Genomic DNA, 20,364 nt, shown 5'->3' with positions numbered 1-20,364 from the left:
ATAAATTATACCATAACAATATATTGGAACAAAAGCAATTTTAACAGCTGGCTAGTATTTACCTGTGAAATAATATCTGTCTTATTAAAAATGTATGTTGTAAGTCATCTTGTTATATAAATGAATATATAAAAAATAAGATTCAAGGAAAAATGTCACTATGAAATAGGTTCAGGAATATATTATATTAATATCTTTAAAATATAAGTTGCTCATAATTACCTCCCTTTAATAAATTATGCAAATTTGTTCTACCTTTGTGAAAATTTTTATAATTTAAGTCAGGTATATATCGATTGCGAGTAACTTACATACTAGTTAATGGGAGTATATATCACAAGGATCTGTGAAACATGATACGGCAAATATATACCAGTACATACTAATCCGCATAACACAGGTAGGTTTTCACTCCTCTGGAAAAATTCTACCTGTGAAATACCATGCCTGGAAAAAAGATTACCGTGACAAATTATCCTCATGATAAAATATCACAGAGGAAGAAATAAACCGTTACAGTATCACTTTTAATTAACATATTAACTGTTTTCCAGTATTGTTTTACAGTTTGTAACATTTAGTTCATCTAAATTTTCATTAATACTGGTAACAAAATATTGTTTATCTTGCTTTTTCAGGTTATTTACTTTGTTCCTTTGTTGTTTAAATTTCTTTTCTGCGGATGTATTATTCGAGCGAATAAAAATATTACGAAGCCTGTCGCGTTTTCTCGTTTCACACCGCATATTTGAATCTTACCAAACTTTATCGTCACATCTTATAGTTAATTCCCCTGTAGGTATACACTCGGAGGCTATATTAGGAATGAGTTCGTGAAATTCGTCGCAGCAACATGAACGTCACTTGCATCAGAAATAAAATATTCCCAATTTGTTTTAACTACTTTTTTTTGAATAAGGTCATATAAACCTTTTTTATAATCCCATATCAGTCTATTATAAGTTCGTCTTTTACTATAACCACAATTAATTGTGACGATTGTTCCATCATGATCACTAATACCTCTATCAAAAGGTATTGGGTCTTTATCTAAAACCGGTATCGAATCAGTGACTAAAATAGGATCAAGTAAAGACGTGCTACCTGTTCGTGTGTCAAAATGAGAAGCTGTGTCAATTATGTTAACAAGGCCGCTGTCTAAATGGGTTTCTGTTAAGAATACGACATCGTAATCTTCAATAATATCGGCAATATAATTTAGTTTATTTCTAAGGTTTCTTACATAACCATGGAAAATTGACAATGTTTTCTCATATATTTCTGATGTGCGCTCAGGACCCAGGTTCGGTTCGATATCACTGCATATTAGCAACAAACATAATAATAGTATTTAAAATGAAATCATATTAACAAAAGATCTGTATAAATTATAAATACAGAGTTTGAGTTTTAAACATTCGTAAATAAAACGGCAAGTAATTTATAAACTGAGAACGATACAAATGTTGTTGTTTTTTTCTGAAACGACCCAGACTTATCTTTTGATAAAACAGTCCTATTGTCATTCTATATGCTACGATGTCATTACCCATTGTTAAATACAAGACAATACATGTAAATGACAATCAGAAAATAGGACTGCTTTGTAAAACATGATGCAAGATATAAACACATATAATTCGAATGATCATTCATGAAATGCAGGCAAATAAAAAAAATAAGGGAAAACAAAAATATATGTACAAAAAGTAATATTGGAACATCATAAGAATGTTCGATGCAGTTGTAGTGAAATCATGGAAACTAATTTAGTTTCGATGTCATTTTAAGGAGGAAACAAATTATTAAAAAAAAATCAGAAAAAGAAAATGTGAAGATTTTGTTTTTTAAAAACGGGAGCTCTTTTGTGAAATGCTATAAATACACAGGCAATTTTTTCCAACGTGATTTTAACATGAGAATCACGTGATATTCACGTTGTCCACACCACGTGAGTATAACGTGAAACGAGCAGAAACGTAATATTCACGTTGTGAGCACAAACGTGACAAAACGTTGTTCACACGTGATATTCACGTTGTGTATAACGCCACATGATATTCACGTTTAATATATACCACGTGATATAAACGTGATAATACAACAGGACATTTATGTGAAGCAGCCATTGGAAAATATGAAATATTGTCTTTGTTGTACTTATTGACATATCATTTTTTTCTTGGTCATCTTTATTTGAAGATGATTCTCTGGTTCTTTATCTTAAAAGTAGGGTAAAAGTGATGTTAACATCAATAAATTGTCTTGTAGGTTATAACTGATTATCAGCTTCCTCATATGCATGTTTAATGTACCTGTTATCATCCTGAATATGTATGTAATATTTGCAGCTGGATGTTAAGCATACATCAAAACTTAACTATCATTACAATATATTTTAATCCAAATCTTATTTTCAATGTTTGAAAGGAAGTTGAATTCGAAATAGTACAACAAATTAACCAAATGTATACCAAACAGCATTTCAATACAAACAAACTAGTTTACAATGTCCATTCTTTAATTTCCTCAATGCTCTTCAACTTTGTACTTGTTTGGCTTTATAAAATATTTTGATATGAGTGTCACTGATGAGTCAAGATTGTGTAGAGGAAACGTGCGTCTGGAGTACTAAATTATAATCCTGGTATCTTTGATAACTATTTTAAAAGAGTTATGTCCCTTGTATGTTTAACATGATCTAAAAATAATCAGCTTATGACTTAAAAATTGTCCCTATCAAAGACATATATTACTAAATGTTAAATAAGAAAAAAACACTTTCCAACTTGAAATTCAATTATATTTATATTTAAGAATATGTTCAACAGTTCACATTCGATAAGTTATAATTACTGAAATAGTAACAAATAATATTTGAATGTTCTATCTTCTAAAGGCTCCACTCTTTGATTTCTTCTTCATCTGAAAGGATAAAAAAAGAATTCTATTTATTGTTATAAGTATTATCTTATATTAGCATACATAATGAAAGCTTTACTAGTATTTTAATTCTAATATGAATGTTGCTGTTGCTTAAATGTAAACAACAATGTGAGGGCTGATCCAAAAATAAAAGTAGATAAGGGGGAGGAAGGCACTTTACATTTGACCCCACCATGCAAACATTTTAATTTGGATATTTCATTTAAATGTTCAAGCAGTGTTCTTAAATAATTCCACCCATCAAATTTTAATAAAAGTTCTTGGAAAAAGTCCTATTAAAATTCTCAATTGATCCAGCTTTCGGTAAATGGAAGTACTCTCAGAGCTTTACTTACTGTCTTTTTGTTGTTGGATGTACAATTACAAATCCATGTCTACTTTGTGTTTTTGTTATATTTGTATTTCTATTTGTATCCATCTAATATTCTGTATGTATGTGCCTGTCCCAAGTAAGGAGCCTGTAGTTCAGTGATTGCTGTTTGTTGCTGTGTTACATAATTTTTTTTTTATTGTTTGGTACATAAATAAGGCTGTCAGTTTTCTCAATTGAATTCTTTAAAGTTTGTGATTTATCATGTAGCTGACTGTGGTATGGGCTTTGCTCATTTTTGAAGGCTATACAGTGACCTATAGGTCATATTTTCTGTTTTATTTGGTCTCTTGTGGAGAGTTGCTTTATCAGCTAACGCTCAGGATAACATTTGAATATCACAACTAAGGCCATGTGTAAATTTCCAACAAATCTATGGCTTCCATGAATTATTTCTTAAATAAAAAAATGTTTAACCACAGACTGAACTATCTATATAGACAACTATACATTATGGATTTTTTTTCATTGTTATGGATATACAGTTGCCCATAATTGCTCACATTCACTTTATTTGAACTTTGGTAGATAGTTGTCTCATTGGCAATCATACTGTATCTTCTCAATTTAATCATTTCTATTATAGCCATTCAACTTATCAGAATCTAAATAAGTGCATTTTGTATTCTATTTTTTTAAAAGTGTACACAAAAAAATTGTGGTTGGTTTTAAATATTCTAAAACAATAGAAATTCAAACAATGACATAACATTATTTCAATTTTTGTGTACAAACAATAAGATTATCCATAATTGTTTAGATTCTGAAATGATTTCTTATTTCTTCTTTCCTTTTGTAATATGTACAATAAACACTTCAGATATAATTACTTACAAGTTCAGCTATCAACAAAAAAACTTGCTTTAATAGTCTGACTTGAATAGTGAAGGTGTTGCCTAGCATCTGTTTTACTATGAAGCTGTAAATTAAAAAAAAAAATACATCAGATAATGACTGAGATTGTCAATATGTGCTTAAGAACAGGATTGAAACAGAGCAATAAGGAGAAAAAAGGCAAACATTCACCTGGAATTCTTAACTATATTTTATAAATCTCAATGCTTTGAGCCTTCCATTTAAATCTTTGTCAATGAATGAATAAAGCGTTCATAAAATAAAACAAGGTCAAGAAAAGGATTATATTATACAGTTTTTAAGATCAAAATGAAATTCTAGATATTCATCAAGGTACTGAGCATCAGTTTCAGACTGCTGTTAACTTTTTATGTGAATTTAGCGTTTTAGCTATTGTTGCTGTCAACATGGTAAAATCCACAATTACTGGACAGTCATAACTTTAGATTTCAATTTTGAATGAGCTGTCAATAATAAAATTGAAAATGGAAATGGGGAATGTATCAAAAAGACAACAACCCGACCATAGAAAAAACAACAGCAGAAGGCAATTTATGAATTACTGAAACTCTAAATATTCAATCATCTTTGAGGAGATTTCTTGTATGCAAATAAATAAATAACCTGCAGTATGAAGGATATAATCATTATTTGTTTATGGGTTGTTGAACATTATTGAACAATGTAGCCAAAAAAATGTATACACTTGTTTGCTCTCTCCTGGCAGAAAGATCAAGTAGATTATGCTGTATGGGCTTTGCTCATTGTTGAAGGCTGTACAAAGACCTATGAGACAAAGTCAAAGGTGTTAATTTCTGAGTCATTAACTCATTTGGTCTCTTGTGGAGAGTTATCTCAATGGCAATCATACCACATTTTTTTTTATAGAATATACATAGATAAAATAATTGTATTTTTTTCTTTTTCTTATATCTAATTATTAACAGATTATATACAACATGTTCTAAACTTAAATGATGCTTTATCAAACAAATTTTGACTCTTACCATTACTTTTATACCAAAAAAATGACCCCACCCCCCAAAAAAAAAATCTAAGGAAATGGAATGCAAGAGAGAAAAAAGAACTTTATCCTATTGTGACCTAAACATAATTTTTTTTTTAAGTATACCTGAATAGGGAATGTTTTCTTGTTTTACTATAAAATTACCTTCAGGTTAACTTGATTACAATCAAAATTCTTCATACTTCTGTAGTGTGATTCTGAAGCACTGCTAGAGTATCATGTCTTCTATTCATCTTACATATATATATTTGCCTCAAAATCAGATTTCATTTTCTGGAGAAAAAAATACTTGTTAATTAACATAAAATTTAATACACATATTACATGTAGTATGCCTCCTTCTATTGACTGAAAAACAAATGTCACATATTCATCTTTAGTAATGTTGATATTATGAATATTTTATATCATTAAAGATTGGCATCATTGCACAGGGATTTTATACTGCGAGACTTAAATATTTTTTTGTCTGTATATAAAAATTGCTTTTTTCTTCTCTCTTGATTTTACATTCCTTTGTTATTAATTTATATTAAATTAAGAGACTTAATTGACTAGGATTGTCAGGTCCTTATAAAGGTCTTAGTTTTCTCTACTAATAAAAACAGGATGCCACAAAATAGCACCATGGTGTTTAAAGTGGCACTCAATATCTCAATTACTTTTTAGTATGAGGAAATAAAGACATCAATGAATCAATAAATGTCAAGTGTGTTGAAAATAAAATAAACAGCTGCAATAGGAGTGCACGATTGCAAGCCCTCCAATTTATATCAATTATATTTAAAGTATAGAATGAAATATTGTAGAAGGCAGTACATTTTTGTAGAAAATTTGATTTATCATGTTTATAAATTTTTGTATGCATTACATGACATCCTTTAGTTGACAAGTAGCAAATAGTTAATTCAGAGCATTTTGTTGCAAAGTTACTTAAGTATCCTATGTAGCATTAATGTAACAAATGAAATATATTCTTTCCTTGCACATTTGCTGCAAGCCAAAAGGAATGTTGTTGTTTTTTAGAGCATACTATTTTGTTAAATGCATAATATTTAATAAAATGGAATAAGTGCATACATATCTGTTGGAACTTTGCTGAATTGTCCTTCTAACATTGACCTGGACTTCTCCCTCCGTCATTTTTTTTTTCATGTCAGGAATTTACAAACAGATCCTCCATAATCAAGACTTCATTCAAGACCTGCTTAATAACTGTCATATAAAAAAAATGCATAAATATTCAGCATTTTATTTACAGTTATACACATACAGTTATTGTCATAGTCTGATAAAAAATTTAAAGGAAAATTAGTGACTACCTTAAGGCATCTGTAGCCATGTTGCAATTTGGGCATAACATAATTTGATTTCAACCAAAATTGTGTGATAAATAATGGGACAGTGAAAGTTAATTGCCTGATAACTCAATTGTCATTCTGTGAACAATCTTGACATGTATCATCATAATCATGTATATTAAATTGTTTGTATCCTCATAATCATGTACCGGGTATATTAAATTGTTAAAGGAAAGGAGTTAAATGTTCAGTATGCGACAAGCATGGCAAGTGAAGTTTATATACCACTCCAGATAGATCCAGATGGATCAGTGTTATACATGTACATGAACATTGTATATCATAACCTGCAGTTGAATATAAAAAAGGCCTCCTGTATTTGAGTTTTTGCCAGATATTCAGATTCCTCTGGCTTTATTCATGACATTCCAAAATAAAAAAAAAATCCTCATAACCTAGCTTTACTTTTCTTTTCATAATCAATGATAATACCACAGTAAACTAACTTTATATAGATATAGGAAGATGTGGTGTGAGTGCCAATGAGACAACTCTCTATCCAAATAACCTGATAACAATTTAAAAAAAAATAAAAAAAGTAAACCATTATAGGGCAATGTACGGCCTTCAACACGGAGCCTTGGCTCACACCGAACAACAAGCTATAAAGGGCCCCAAAATTACTAGTGTAAAACCATTCAAACGGGAAAAACCAACAGCCTAATCTGTTTAAAAAAACGAAAAGCGAGAAACACATTTATATTACATAAACATTTAGTTATCTTTTAAACTTCTGAAGTATATGTATATTTTATTTGGAAAAAGGGGATCCAGGATTTTCAAAAGTGGCATCAAGATATCTTTTTACAGAGATTATACAAAGTTGTAGTGTCTTTGGTATAAATTTTCTTTCAAAAGAAAGTCGAAGACTGTGTTTTAATCAACTAATTTGCACTCCTTTGGCACTCCACTTTTTTTACATTCTGATCCACACCACCAAAACACAAACAATAATAAAAGTCAATATGGGAAAAGAAACATTTTTCCCTACCATTGCATACGTAAAATATGAAAAGGTCTACATTTTTTATAAGGCTAATTTATATAAAAAAGGTGGGGGTAACAAAACCACAGCAGCACACCCTATCAATTAAGTATTGAGGTCACCCAGCTGGACCCCAACCCCACCGCTAGAATTAACTAGACTAAAAATTAGTAGTACTATTGTCAACATGCCTAAATGGGTTGTGAGATAAAATATGATATCTGTTATATCTTCATTGACTTCAAGAGTATCTGCATGGCTTTAGTTTAGGACAAGCAAGGCAGATCAGTTTAGCTACCTTCCTCAATCCTCAATCTTATGGCCTTACGGCACAACTCTTCTCATTGGTGCATATTACGCCCTATGTGTATCTTCCTCCATGTATTTTCCTTCATGTACTTTAATTTTGTTTTTGCTGTTACGATTGATGTTGCGGATGTTCGGGTAAGTGATATTTCGTGATATATATCGTGATATTTCTTACAGTACTTGCAACCTTAGGCGTTACTATTTCAGCGATCAGTCAGCGGTCATCGATCAGTCACCGATCAGTCAAGTTCGCGTCAAACTCACGTCAGCAATCCGTCAGACTTATAGTAAAAGTAATTGACTGATCGGACTGATCGGACTGATAGAACCGATCGACCTTGATGACGGATTGACCTGTAATACGTCACATGATAAATTAATGCAAATTACGGAATCTTAGTTTCGTTTAATTAAAATGGCGACAAGTGAAAATCGAACGTTCAATGATCATGATCTGTACGGGTGTGGAGAGTATATACGTCCCTGGTTAATTTAAATAAAAATGAAGTTAAAGTCTGTTTGATTTATTCATAGATAAGGTAGGACATATACTTATTTAAATTAGTAGATATTTCATATAGGACAGAAACTTTTTTTAAGAGAGAAATATGAATTGCACCGGTCCCAACCCCCCAATAAATATTGACCTGTCCCTAAGGTTAATAAGGCTTTTACCTTTATATTGGGTAGGTATAATTAGTGGTAAAGAATTAGTTGTCTTTTCTTTTAAATGTATATCCTTCCATGGAACTTCATATTTTATGTACTTTTATTTTCAACTGAAGCATGTGGAGTTTAGAGAAATAGAATATATTTTATCAGCTTTGAACAGCAATCTTTTATTTTATGTTTAGCCTAAACATTTATGACATTACTACAAACTTTTAAGGTACATATGAAAACTATTTAAAGTTATAATTCTATTGTGTAATAAAATTATTAACCAAACAATATTACCATTATCATGATTATAAAAATGAAAGATATTTTCCATCAATTGAATAATTTGATTTATCTTTAAGGGATACAACAAGTCTGCAAGTCCCTAGATATAAATGAACAGAGAAATTATTGAGGAGATCATTGGGGAAAAAACTCAACAAAGGAAATGTACTATGTTAAGGAGAAGTGAAAGAAGGAGGTACTATATATTATTGATTAACTTGGCTGTAACATAAATAATCAAACCATTGCGATAAATGTCTATATATTTCAATAAATCAGCACGTAGAAAAACAACAAAATCAGTAGCGGCATTTGTTAGTTTATACATTTACAAAGACATCAATATAAGTGTCAATACAAATGTCAAAACAAATGTCAAAAAAAGAGGAAGTGGTATGATTACCAATGAGACAATTCTACTCAAGAGACCAAAGGATACAGACATTAATAACTATTGATTTGGCCTTCAACGATGAGTAAAACCTGTACTGCATAGTCATCTTTAAGTTTATAAATAAATATATAAAATTTCACAGAATGACAAATGTAAAATAATTTGACTGTTTTTGCTCATGAATATTATGTACATGTATCTTAGATAGCCAAAAATCTCTTTTTAAAAATGACAAAAAGTGACTGGCGGTTAGAGATATAAATAAAGGCTATACAGTATATATTAACTTGTCCTGCAACCTCATTATGTGCATAAGGAGGCCCAACAGTACTAGTATGATTGTTTTTGTCTCATCATCCATTCCAAAATTTTCTTCAGTGTTACTGATAACTTTGTATCAGGCAGGCTTGTCATTTAATGTATATACATTGCACATTATATATTTATTTTATATAAAGGTCTAACGGTATGCAGTTTTTTTAATTTTTTGGGGTATGGTAAATATCTTGCATTCATTGAACCTCCAAAAATTATTTTCTCCATCCTCATTTGTTTTTCATTAGTTCTATTTTCCAATCCCTTAAATAAATTTTTATTCAAGATTATATTATTCATGATATTTATAAAACCTTGCAACCATAATGATATTATGGTATGGCATCGTCGTTCAAAGACTTTTGTTTCCAGGCAATAACTTTAGTAACTAAATGGATCTTTATGAAATTGTACCACATGGTTCCATACCCCAAAAGGAGGTTGGGTAGGGGTAATGGCTTAAAAGTTTATAAACAAGGGGCCAAAAACAATACTTCTTTTCTTGACCAATACATGTATAACTTTTCTTATGTTTGTAGGGAAAATTGGCGGAGTGTAACATCTATTAGCAATAAAAAGAGGAGATAAAGCAGTAAATCATTATGACTGTGAAAAGAAGATATCTGAATATGAAATGAGTTTATTTCAGTTAAAAAGACTTGCTACAGAATGTTCCTCTTGTAATTTTATTGAAGACCAGACCATTGTCAACTTTAAGTAAAGGAAGATAATAAAACATTGAAGACGAAATGAAGGAAAAGACTTAATCATCAAAGAGCATAAAAAAGCATAATTCAAAATAACTCTTGTGAAGGAATCATATTGTACAGTAAACAACATACAATAACATATTACAATTTCATTTTTTGCAATTGCTGAATTTTTATGCTGTACTTTCAAAACTTTGGTTGCAGTACAGGAGTCTGTTTTCTTTTAAATATTAATAAAACTTCAGAATTTTAAACTTTTGCTTTAAATCATGCAACGCTAGTGATAATAACTGTACATTAGTCATTTAAGTCTTGTTTGAACTGAAAGTAAAGTAACATATTATATAATACTACTTTTCTTGTGACAGTAATTTGAAGGTAAAATTTATATGATTTATGATGCACATGCATTACCTTATATCATGTATATATTCATTGATACATGAACATCAAACAAGTTTTTTTCATGGCCAATGAAAAAACAACTTGCACTTACATAAGTAATACATGTGATATTGATATAAATTCATATCATAATCATGTGAAAAAATAGACATGAAAATAACACACTTTTTACATGTTAAAATAAGGTTGAAAAATCTACATGTGAAATTAACACAATATTTACACGTTAAAATTTTTAAAAGGTGATAATAATGTTATATTTGAACGTGAATATCACGTGATCAGATCAAAACGTGATTTTCACGTGAGAATATCATGTTTGTAAATTACACGTGATATAAACGTTATAAACGTTTATCCGGTGTGATACACACGTGTGAAAAACGTTATTCTCACGTGATGAGCACAAACGTGAAACACACGTTGGAAAAAATTGCCTGTGTAGGTAAATAGAGTATTGCTATTAAATCAATACAGGTAAGCTATAAAAACGTTTGAAGAACATTTGAAGAACGTTCATTGATTAAGTTACAGGAACGAAACAAGTTCACGTATATAAGTGATTAAAACGAGTATATCTATACAACTTACAAGTGTATATAATTAGATTGATAAAACAATTGAAGTATTGTGTTTTTAAACAAATGCAAGTCAAAAACACATAATAAAAATAAAATTGAGAATAGAGATGGGGAATGTGTCAAAAAGACAAAAACCCGACCATAAAACAGACAACAGCAAAAGGTCACCAACAGGTTTTCAATGCAACGAGAAATTCCCACGCCCGGAGGCGTCCTTCAGCCGGCCCCTAAACAAATATATATACTAGTTCAGTGATAATGAACGCCATACTAAACTCCAAATTGTACACAAGAAAGTAAATTTAAAAGTAATACAGGACTAGCAAAGGCCAGAGGCTCCTGACTTTGGACAGGCGCAAAATTGCTATGATGTAAACGGAATGTCTAATCTTCTTTCTGGTCATCACCTTCAAGGACTTTCTAACCAAGCTTCTATATGTCTTGCCTTAAAATGACCACTTTCGGACGAGAATTCTCGGATTATTTAATCCATATGGACCCGTCATGTGTCCAAAACGAATTTATTTGACCTTTCTCACGCAATGTGTTTAGTCTGTGAAAAAGACTGTATCTGTGTTTTGTAAGGTTTTCAGCAATGAAAGTTTTGTTTATGTTTCCTTTCAATTTGCGTTTATTGCTGAATACTAACTGCCTCTGACGATACTACAGGAACCGTACAATGATGAAATTTTCCCCGTCTTATAATCTCACCTATGGGTTGGGATCTGCCAATATCTCTCGTGTCTAACTTCAATTTCAAGTGTTTATGGCAAATACCAAGGATCAGGGAATCTGTGTCTATAGGCTTGATAATACTGCCTTTGTCGTCAGTTAGTGCAGGAACATTATGGAATCGTAAACTGGTTCTTCGAGAATACTGTTCCTGATCCTCGACTCTGGCTTCGATCTTGTCTAGTTTGCGGTTTAAATAATTTATTTGATCTTTTTGAATGTTAAGTTCAAATGTTTGGATTTCAAATGTTTGGCTTTGAGCGTTCCCAGTGAAGGTAAATCTAGACACAAGAAATAATTAAACGTGTTGTTTTCAATTTTTAATATCTTTCAAAATAAGTGCTTCTTTATTGATTTTAATTGTAAGAAAATCCTTCAGAACTGTCATGGTCAGAAACAATACAGCTATTGAGAGATGAATCAAGGTTGTTTTGTTCTTTAGATTAGGGGGTCTACGCGTCATTTAAGCGGTCTCGGCTAGGTTTTCACTATACATTTCTTTTTTGGGGGCTTTCCATAAATATGTATATCTTTGAAGGGGACATTAAACGATTTTCTACGTATCTTTTCACTACTCCTAATTCTGAAAATCATGCTTTAAACGTTATCAAACATTTGAAATTTCTATGATTTTCAACTAAATTTGAATATCGAACCGATTGCTAGCAGCCGTTTGAATGTTGAATATCGAATAACGAACCGGCTGCTAACTTAACACGCATCGAATTCAGTATTCCTGTTCAAGTTTCACAATCACTTAACATTATCAATGTTCTATACAAATGAGGTCAGAGTCTGATAAACCATGCCAGACAGACATAAACACTTTACATTCATTCCATACACCAAATATAGTGGTCCTATTCCAATAGTTCCAGAGAAACAAATTAAACCAGAAAATCTAAACAATGACGGTGACCAAATTAATAAAAATAAGGTCAAGGTCACCAAGCTAGACAGACATGTAATTTGTTGGGCTCTTTATAGCTCTTTATAGCTTGCTGTTCGGTATGCGCCAAGGTTCCGTGTTAAAGACCGTACTTTGACCTTTAATGGTTTACTTTTATAAATTGTAACTTGGATGGAGAGTTGTTTCATTGGCACTCATACTACGTCCTCTTTTATCTATGTTCACATTACAATTATTATAGTATACCCTGAATTAAGTTGACCTATTGCTTAAGTAATCTGATCATCTGACAAAGTTATGAAAAATTATCGTTTACCAATGACCCCTGAACATAAGGTCAAGGGTATATGAACACTGACAGACAGACATGATCTATACACTAAATTGATGTATTGTTAATAATATCTGAGAGAGAAAATCAAACAACAAAAACTACTCAAAGCATAAATGTTAGTGAAACTGCAGCCTATCAGATGGACATGTTTACCCGACAATCATTCCATACACTTCTAGGGTCGCTATAATTTGAAAAGTAAACCAGAAACCACAAAAAACTTAACATTGTCCAATGAAGCATGAATTGATATCAAGGTCAGATGAATACCGTCAGTTGGACATTAACACCTCATGATCATTCCATTTACAGAATATTCCAATTATAGTTGATATATCGTTTGCAGTATTTGAGAAACAGACTTGACTGCATAACTTTAACCTTGATCACTGATCCAAGGAATAAGGTCAAGGACATGTTAACCCTAACTGACGACATGTAGACGTTGCAAGGAATCAATCTATTGAATATAGTTATCATATGACTACAAAGCGAGTATTTCACTTACAAACAAAATCTGCATTTTTTACAATCAGTTTATGAACCATGAAAATGAGGTGAATAGCAATGGACGTATCACAGACGGAAATTTCTTAATATAAGGTATCTGCTTATTGAAATATGAACAAATAGTTTAAGCAGTAACCCTACTGTAGAATGTCATTGAAGTATATTATATCACTTTAAATCCAGTTTTCAAATATAATTGGTTTCTTATGAAATGCAATCAATTTATTTCCCCAATTGTTTGTTTTCTTATATCAGCATATGTCACTGCTTGTTTTGTTTGCCCACCCCCAGTCAAAATCCAGGACTTTATTACTTCTCTATAAAATTCTAGAACATGTTTAAAATATTCTAAATGTTTTATATTAAATATACCTAAAATATTATTAGACACTTTTAAATATTTAAAAGGTATTAGCTTCCAGTTGGCAAATTTATTATGAACTAATCTATATACCCATGATGCTTTAAGCGCTATAAAATAACTTTTAAAATCGACCATTTGTAGGCCTCCTGTTTCATAAGGAAGTGTTATCAGGTTTCTTTTTACTTTGTCTGGCTTCCCATCCCAAATATATTTAAAGCTTCTTGTTGCTATTTCTTTAAGATAGTTTTCAGGAGTAAAGCAGACACTTCCCAAAAACGTAAATAACGGCAAAATTAATGCTTTAATAATTAGTATTTTCCCTAAAATAGATAGATTCCGTTTTTCCCATGTCTTGAACAATTTCATCATTTTCCTTATTTTACAATTCCAATTTAATTTTTCGCATTCATCTTTATCATGTCAAAAAAGTAAAAACACAAAAATACCGAACTCCGAGGAAAATTCAAAAAGGAAAATCCAAAATCAAAAGGCAAAATCAAAAGTCCAAACACATCAAACGAATGGATAACAACTGTCACCCCTAATGCTTTAATGGGTTTATCTCCCCAATTAATCCCTGCAATTTTATCTTTACATGATTTCAATTTCCCGATGCACAATCCTTCTGGGTTTTTTTTCTATTTACCAATAGTCCTGCAAATGAGCCAAAAAATTCGATTATATTCATTGCAGATATTACATTGTTTTTTATCTTTACAAAATAATGTTGTGTCATCTGCTAGTTGTGACATTTTAATGCTGTGACTTTTCCCATCTAACTTAAAAGTGATTCCTTTTACTTCGTTGCTGTTCATTAACTTAAGAGCCATAATTTCAACAGCCAAAACAAACAATAATGCTGATAAAGGACAGCCTTGTCGGATTCCCCTTGAATTTTTGACATTTTCTGATACCCACCCATTGTTCACAGCACATGTTTGAACATCTGTATACATAGTTTTAACCAAATTAATGAATGAGTCATTAAATCCAAAATGTTTTAAAGTTCCAAGAATAAAATCCCATTCTAAAGAATCAAATGCTTTTTTAAAATCCACAAAAACAAGTGCTCCCTCTATTTTTTATGTTTCTGAGTAGTCTTTTACATTTTGGATTTGCCTAAAATTAAACCCAATGAATCTATTTTTAACATAACCGGTTTGATCCTCATTTATAACTTTTGGAAGTACCTTTTTTAAACGTTGCGCAAGAACATATGACAAAATTTTAAAATCTATATTAAGAAGTGATATTGGACGATAGTTTTCTAAAAGTAATGGATCCCCCTTTTTAAATATCAAAGTTAATATACTAGTACGTTGTGAATATGAAAGACTGTTTCTGTCGTATCCTGTATTTAATACATTTACCAGTAGTGATTTAAGTTTATTCCAAAAACATCTATAAAATTCTACCGTAAGTCCATCAAGACCTGGAGATTTATTTAATTTCATTTTAAAGATACCATATGTGCATTCCTCCATTGTAATCTTCCTATCGCATATTAGTTTGTCATTTTCATCAACGGTATTTTCTAATTTTGTATCGGTGATATATTCTCCTGTTAAATCTTTATTTAAACCTTTTTTGTTATACAAGTTTTCATAATAATCTTTTATTTTGTTTTAAAGTTTCTCTTGATCCGAAATAATTTCCCCATTATCTCCCATTAGCCTACTTATAAATTTTTTAACTTGTCTTTTTTTCTAACCCAAGGAAGTAAGAATTATTTGTTCAACAAACTCTACCCATTTTTCCCTAGATTTCCCTTGAGCTCCCTTCGCTTTTTCTTCATATATCGTATTTGGCTCTTTCCTTAATACCATTAATTTCTTTTTCTATATCATCGTCATCTATATTTGTCTCATCTCTAAATTTTATTTTTTCTTCTAATTATTTTTCCAGAGTATATCTCCGTCCCTTGAATTGGTTAACTTTGCTTTATTTTTACAATAATTTGTGGTTACTTCTCTTATCGCGATTTTAAACCCATCCCATAATAGCCTACAATCTAATGTTTCCTTTTCGAAATTATATTTATCAATCAAAGTATTAATCAGTTCTTCGTAATCTTTATCTTGCAAAATTGAATTGTTAATTTTCCAATACCCATTGCCCCTTTCTGATACCCCTGGCTTAAATTTTAGAAATACAGAAGTGAACTTAATGAACAGTCTAGTCAAAATAGACCTCAAAAAAATTGCAACAGAATTTGTTTTGGTATTTTTTAATTTTTAAAGGCATTCTTTCGTAACACTCTTAAAGTCTACCAAGACATCTGAGTGGGAAAATAGATTTTTTGGGTTAAAAATAGCAATCAAAATTCAAAATAGTGAAAAACTGGGAAAAGCTTGCTAAACATTTATTTTAGAAGATAATCATTTCAAACCTTTTGAAATTGCCCTGAATCGGTTGGTGGTGGTAAACTTTTCACCTTTAACATCTTTGACTTTCGTTTAAAATATCTTGTTGGTAAAATAATAGTATGAACTTAAGCATTGCACTTTTTCATGTAGTGAATATAAATTGATTTTCACTGGCATTTAACTGATTTTCTGCAAACCTATGAATTTTATCAGTTTTTTGCAGTTTTTGACGATTTTTTGCCAAATTTAGCTTTTTTCACCCAAAATCAGTTATTTTCATATTTGTTTTACAATGAATTTTGTTTGACCTGATTATTACAATATTAAGATTTGCATTTTTCTATTTTGGAAAGATTAAAAAACAGTTAAAACTCCAAATGGGTGTTTTTCCAGTTTTTAACGATTTATGGATGATTTTGCTATTTTTTTACCAAAAATCATCATTTACCCAATTAAGAATAGCTGTTAAGTTTTGAAATGATTAAAACAAAGGTTTGTGTCTTTTCTAAAATAACAAAAAGTAAAAACACAAAAATACCGAACTCCGAGGAAAATTCAAAAAGGAAAATCAAAAATCAAAAGGCAAAATCAAAAGTCCAAACACATCAAACGAATGGGTAACAACTGTCATATTCCTGACTTGGTACAGGCATTTTCTAATGTAGAAAATGGTGGATTGAACCTGGTTTTATAGCTAGCTAAACCTCTCACTTATATGACAGTCGCATCAAATTCCATTAAATTGTCAACGATGCATGAACAAAACAAACATACTCAAAGAGTAAAAATGTCAAAAATAGGGGTACAACAGTCAATATTGTGTTATCATCTTAATATCTCTACATAAACAACAAATGTAACAAAGAAGCACAAAAAGGCATACATTAATTTAACATTCTCATTTTGCTTTTCTTATACGGCTGAATTTATCTATGTAAAGTCTACCCATAATGATAGAAGGTTTCAAATGAACTTCTATTACCATTTTTTATATTTTTCCTGTCTGTTTTTGTTATCAAATGACGCTTTGTGAATTTCAAATTCCAACAAAAATCTGATGTTTTCACCTAAAATTTTATATTTTTTTTAAATTATGTCATTTCATAAACACTATATGAACTGTAGAAAAACTCTCGGTTTGAAATTATTACCTTTAAAATTTAACATTAAACAAGCTTTTTCCCGGTGTTTCACTATTTTTGATAAATTGTGCTATTTTTCTTCCAAAAATCTATTTTCCCACTCACATATCTTGATAGACTTTAAGTATGTTACAAAGAAAGCATTTTAGAATTAAAAAACACCAAAACAAATTCTGTTGCAATTTTTTTGAGGTTGGACACATTTTTCATCTGTTTTGACTAGACTAGAAGCAACAACTAAATTACAAGTATGTAAAACAAAATATTGGAGGTATTCATTCTTAAATACGATATTTTATTTTTTTGATTAAGTAACCATCACCAGTAAAAAAGATATAAATGAGATCTTAATACAAAAACATACTGCAGCCACATAAATACATACCATTTCTTGGAATCAAAAGATTCCACTGAGCCTGATTAATGATTTTCTTTACTTTTAAGTTCAAAAGAGAGTCGTTGTTTGTACTTAATGTTGAGGGTAGAGATGTAGATGGAAATTCTCTATCAAAATAAGTACGGACAGCTCTAGGTGTTACTCCTTTTAACAACAACGCTAACCGGACATAATTCTCCTCTTCTTCAGAAAGAGATGTCATGATTTCAAATTCGTTTTATATTAGAAACCTTGAGCAGTTTTACTCAATGGTTCATGAATTCCTGTAAAAAGAAACGATGTCACTATACATGAAAGAGATATTGTGATAGTAACTAAAGTCTTCAATAATGTTAATATGGAACATGGAGGGAACAGCATGATTATAATTATATGTAACAAGCAATCGATTGTAAAAATATGTAGATTATTCATTAAAGGTCTTAGGTGACATCAACAAAATAGCGTTGTCTCATAATAAAAGAAAATACCAAACACAACCAAAAAACACTATAAATACTAGTGCATGTATTAGTTTATGCATCTCATAAACTTAACTGCGAAAAGAATTATGTACAAAACATACTTTACATGCAATTGTGACAGTGGTTTGATTCCGCCAATGTAAATTATTCTGAGGATGACAATTCCTATCATTTTTCACAAAGATTCACTATGGTTTAATTCGAAATTCATTGTAAAATATCCACCACTCATCTTAAAAGGCGTAGGTTCAGTAAGACCTCTTTTTGGCCCCAAAATATAGCAGTTTTACAAAATTGTGATAATGTAATCATGAAGCTGTTTTTTGGAAAGTAGAATGATTCTGCTAGATAAATATGGGCTTTTTTTGACAATACAATGCACATATATCGGGTACTAACATCATAAAGTCATGCTAAATTACTGAAATATTCACAAAATTAGTATTTTAGTTAAATTTTAGACGGTTTCTGTCTAAAATGAAAGTGGCCGCATTCGTGTTCATTCATTATATTGAAATACAAGTTGTATTTGACGATAATACATAATATATATAAAGGTTGAGGATGAACACGGATGCGGCCACTTTCATTTTTGACAAACACCATCTAAAAAGTGACGATTTTTGGCAAATTTGATAGATTTTTCATATTTAAGCTTGAATTGGAGCGTTTTTAATGACTTAATAAGTTAAAATCTTTCACAAAAACTAATCAAATCAATTGAAATAGACACTTAAGTGTTTAAAAAGTGTCTAAAATAGTTCGTTAGATAAACTTGAAAATTGAGGCCAAAATCGGCCCTTACCGGACCTACTCCTTTTAAAAAACGTGTTTTTGAAGGTAAAATATCTATACAAAGTCAATGAACTATGACTGAAAGTACTGTGCTTTACAATCTCTATGGAAATCCGATGTAACCAATCTTATTCAACTGCATTCCAAAAACAATTGACTTAATATAAGTCGCTCCAATAAATCAATCCTTAACACAAACATCAACTTGTAAACTATGCAAAAGTTTTAAAGTCTATGAACCATCATCATGATCAGGTAGGGTGGGGATATATAATCGTCTAGGTAATTAAGCTTAACATTTGCTTACCATATACTAATGACTTAACATTAGGGGTTCATCTTAAACTGACCTTATAACAAACTAATACATGTGAATTACGCAAAAGTTTTAATGTCAACCGTGACTGAGGGGAAAGAACCAAATATACTCGACGGAAATGAGATGTACTTATGATTATACAACTGCATACTAATTAGCATTAACCCACTGGTTAAAAATGTTTTCCCCTTAAACAGATCTAATCACAAACACATACATGAAAACTAAGCATAAGCCTCAAAGTCGATATACCATGACTGGGGTGGTGTTTAGAAAACTAGAGGCTCTCAAGAGCCTATGTCGCTCACCTTGGTTTATGTGCATATTAAACAATGGACACAGATAAATTCATAACAAAATTGTGTTTTGATAATAGTGATGTGTTTGTAGATATTACTTTACTGAACATTCTTGTTGCTACAATTATCTCTATCTACAATGAACTTGGCCCAGTAATAACAGCGGAAAGAATTTTCTAAAAATCTACAAAAATTTATGAAAAATGTAAAAATAAAATTGACTATAAAGGGCAATAACTCCTAAAGGGGTCAACTGACCATATCGGTCGTGTTGACTTATTTGTAAATCTTACTTTGCTGAACATTATTGCTGTTCACTGTTTATCTCTATCTAAAATATTATTCAATATAATAACCAGAAACAGCAAAATTTCCTTCAAATTACCAATTCAGGGGCAGCAATCCAAAAACGGGTTGTTCAATTCATCTGAAATGTTCAAGGCAGATAGATCTTGAGGTGATAAGCAATTTAACTTCATGTCAGATTTGCTCTAAATGCTTTGGTTTTTGAGTTATAAGCCAAAAGCTG

The 20,364-nt window shown here is 30.7% G+C and overlaps 1 long non-coding RNA gene across 1 annotated transcript; it reads right to left on the bottom strand.

The window, feature by feature from the left end:
• Positions 1 to 2,781: 2,781 nt before the first annotated feature.
• Positions 2,782 to 7,020, bottom strand: LOC134694907 (uncharacterized). Its single transcript, XR_010102647.1, has 4 exons — positions 6,279 to 7,020; positions 5,343 to 5,471; positions 4,151 to 4,235; positions 2,782 to 2,925 (listed from the first exon to the last, which is right to left on the bottom strand). It is a non-coding gene; the product is annotated as an uncharacterized LOC134694907 (long non-coding RNA).
• Between the last annotated feature and the right edge of the window lie 13,344 nt (positions 7,021 to 20,364).

The sequence above is a fragment of the Mytilus trossulus genome, chromosome 13 (genome assembly GCF_036588685.1).
Source record: "Mytilus trossulus isolate FHL-02 chromosome 13, PNRI_Mtr1.1.1.hap1, whole genome shotgun sequence".
Classification (NCBI taxonomy): Eukaryota; Metazoa; Mollusca; class Bivalvia; order Mytilida; family Mytilidae; genus Mytilus; species Mytilus trossulus.
Note: the sequence above shows the minus strand (reverse complement) of the source record. Positions and strands in the feature narration are given on the sequence as shown.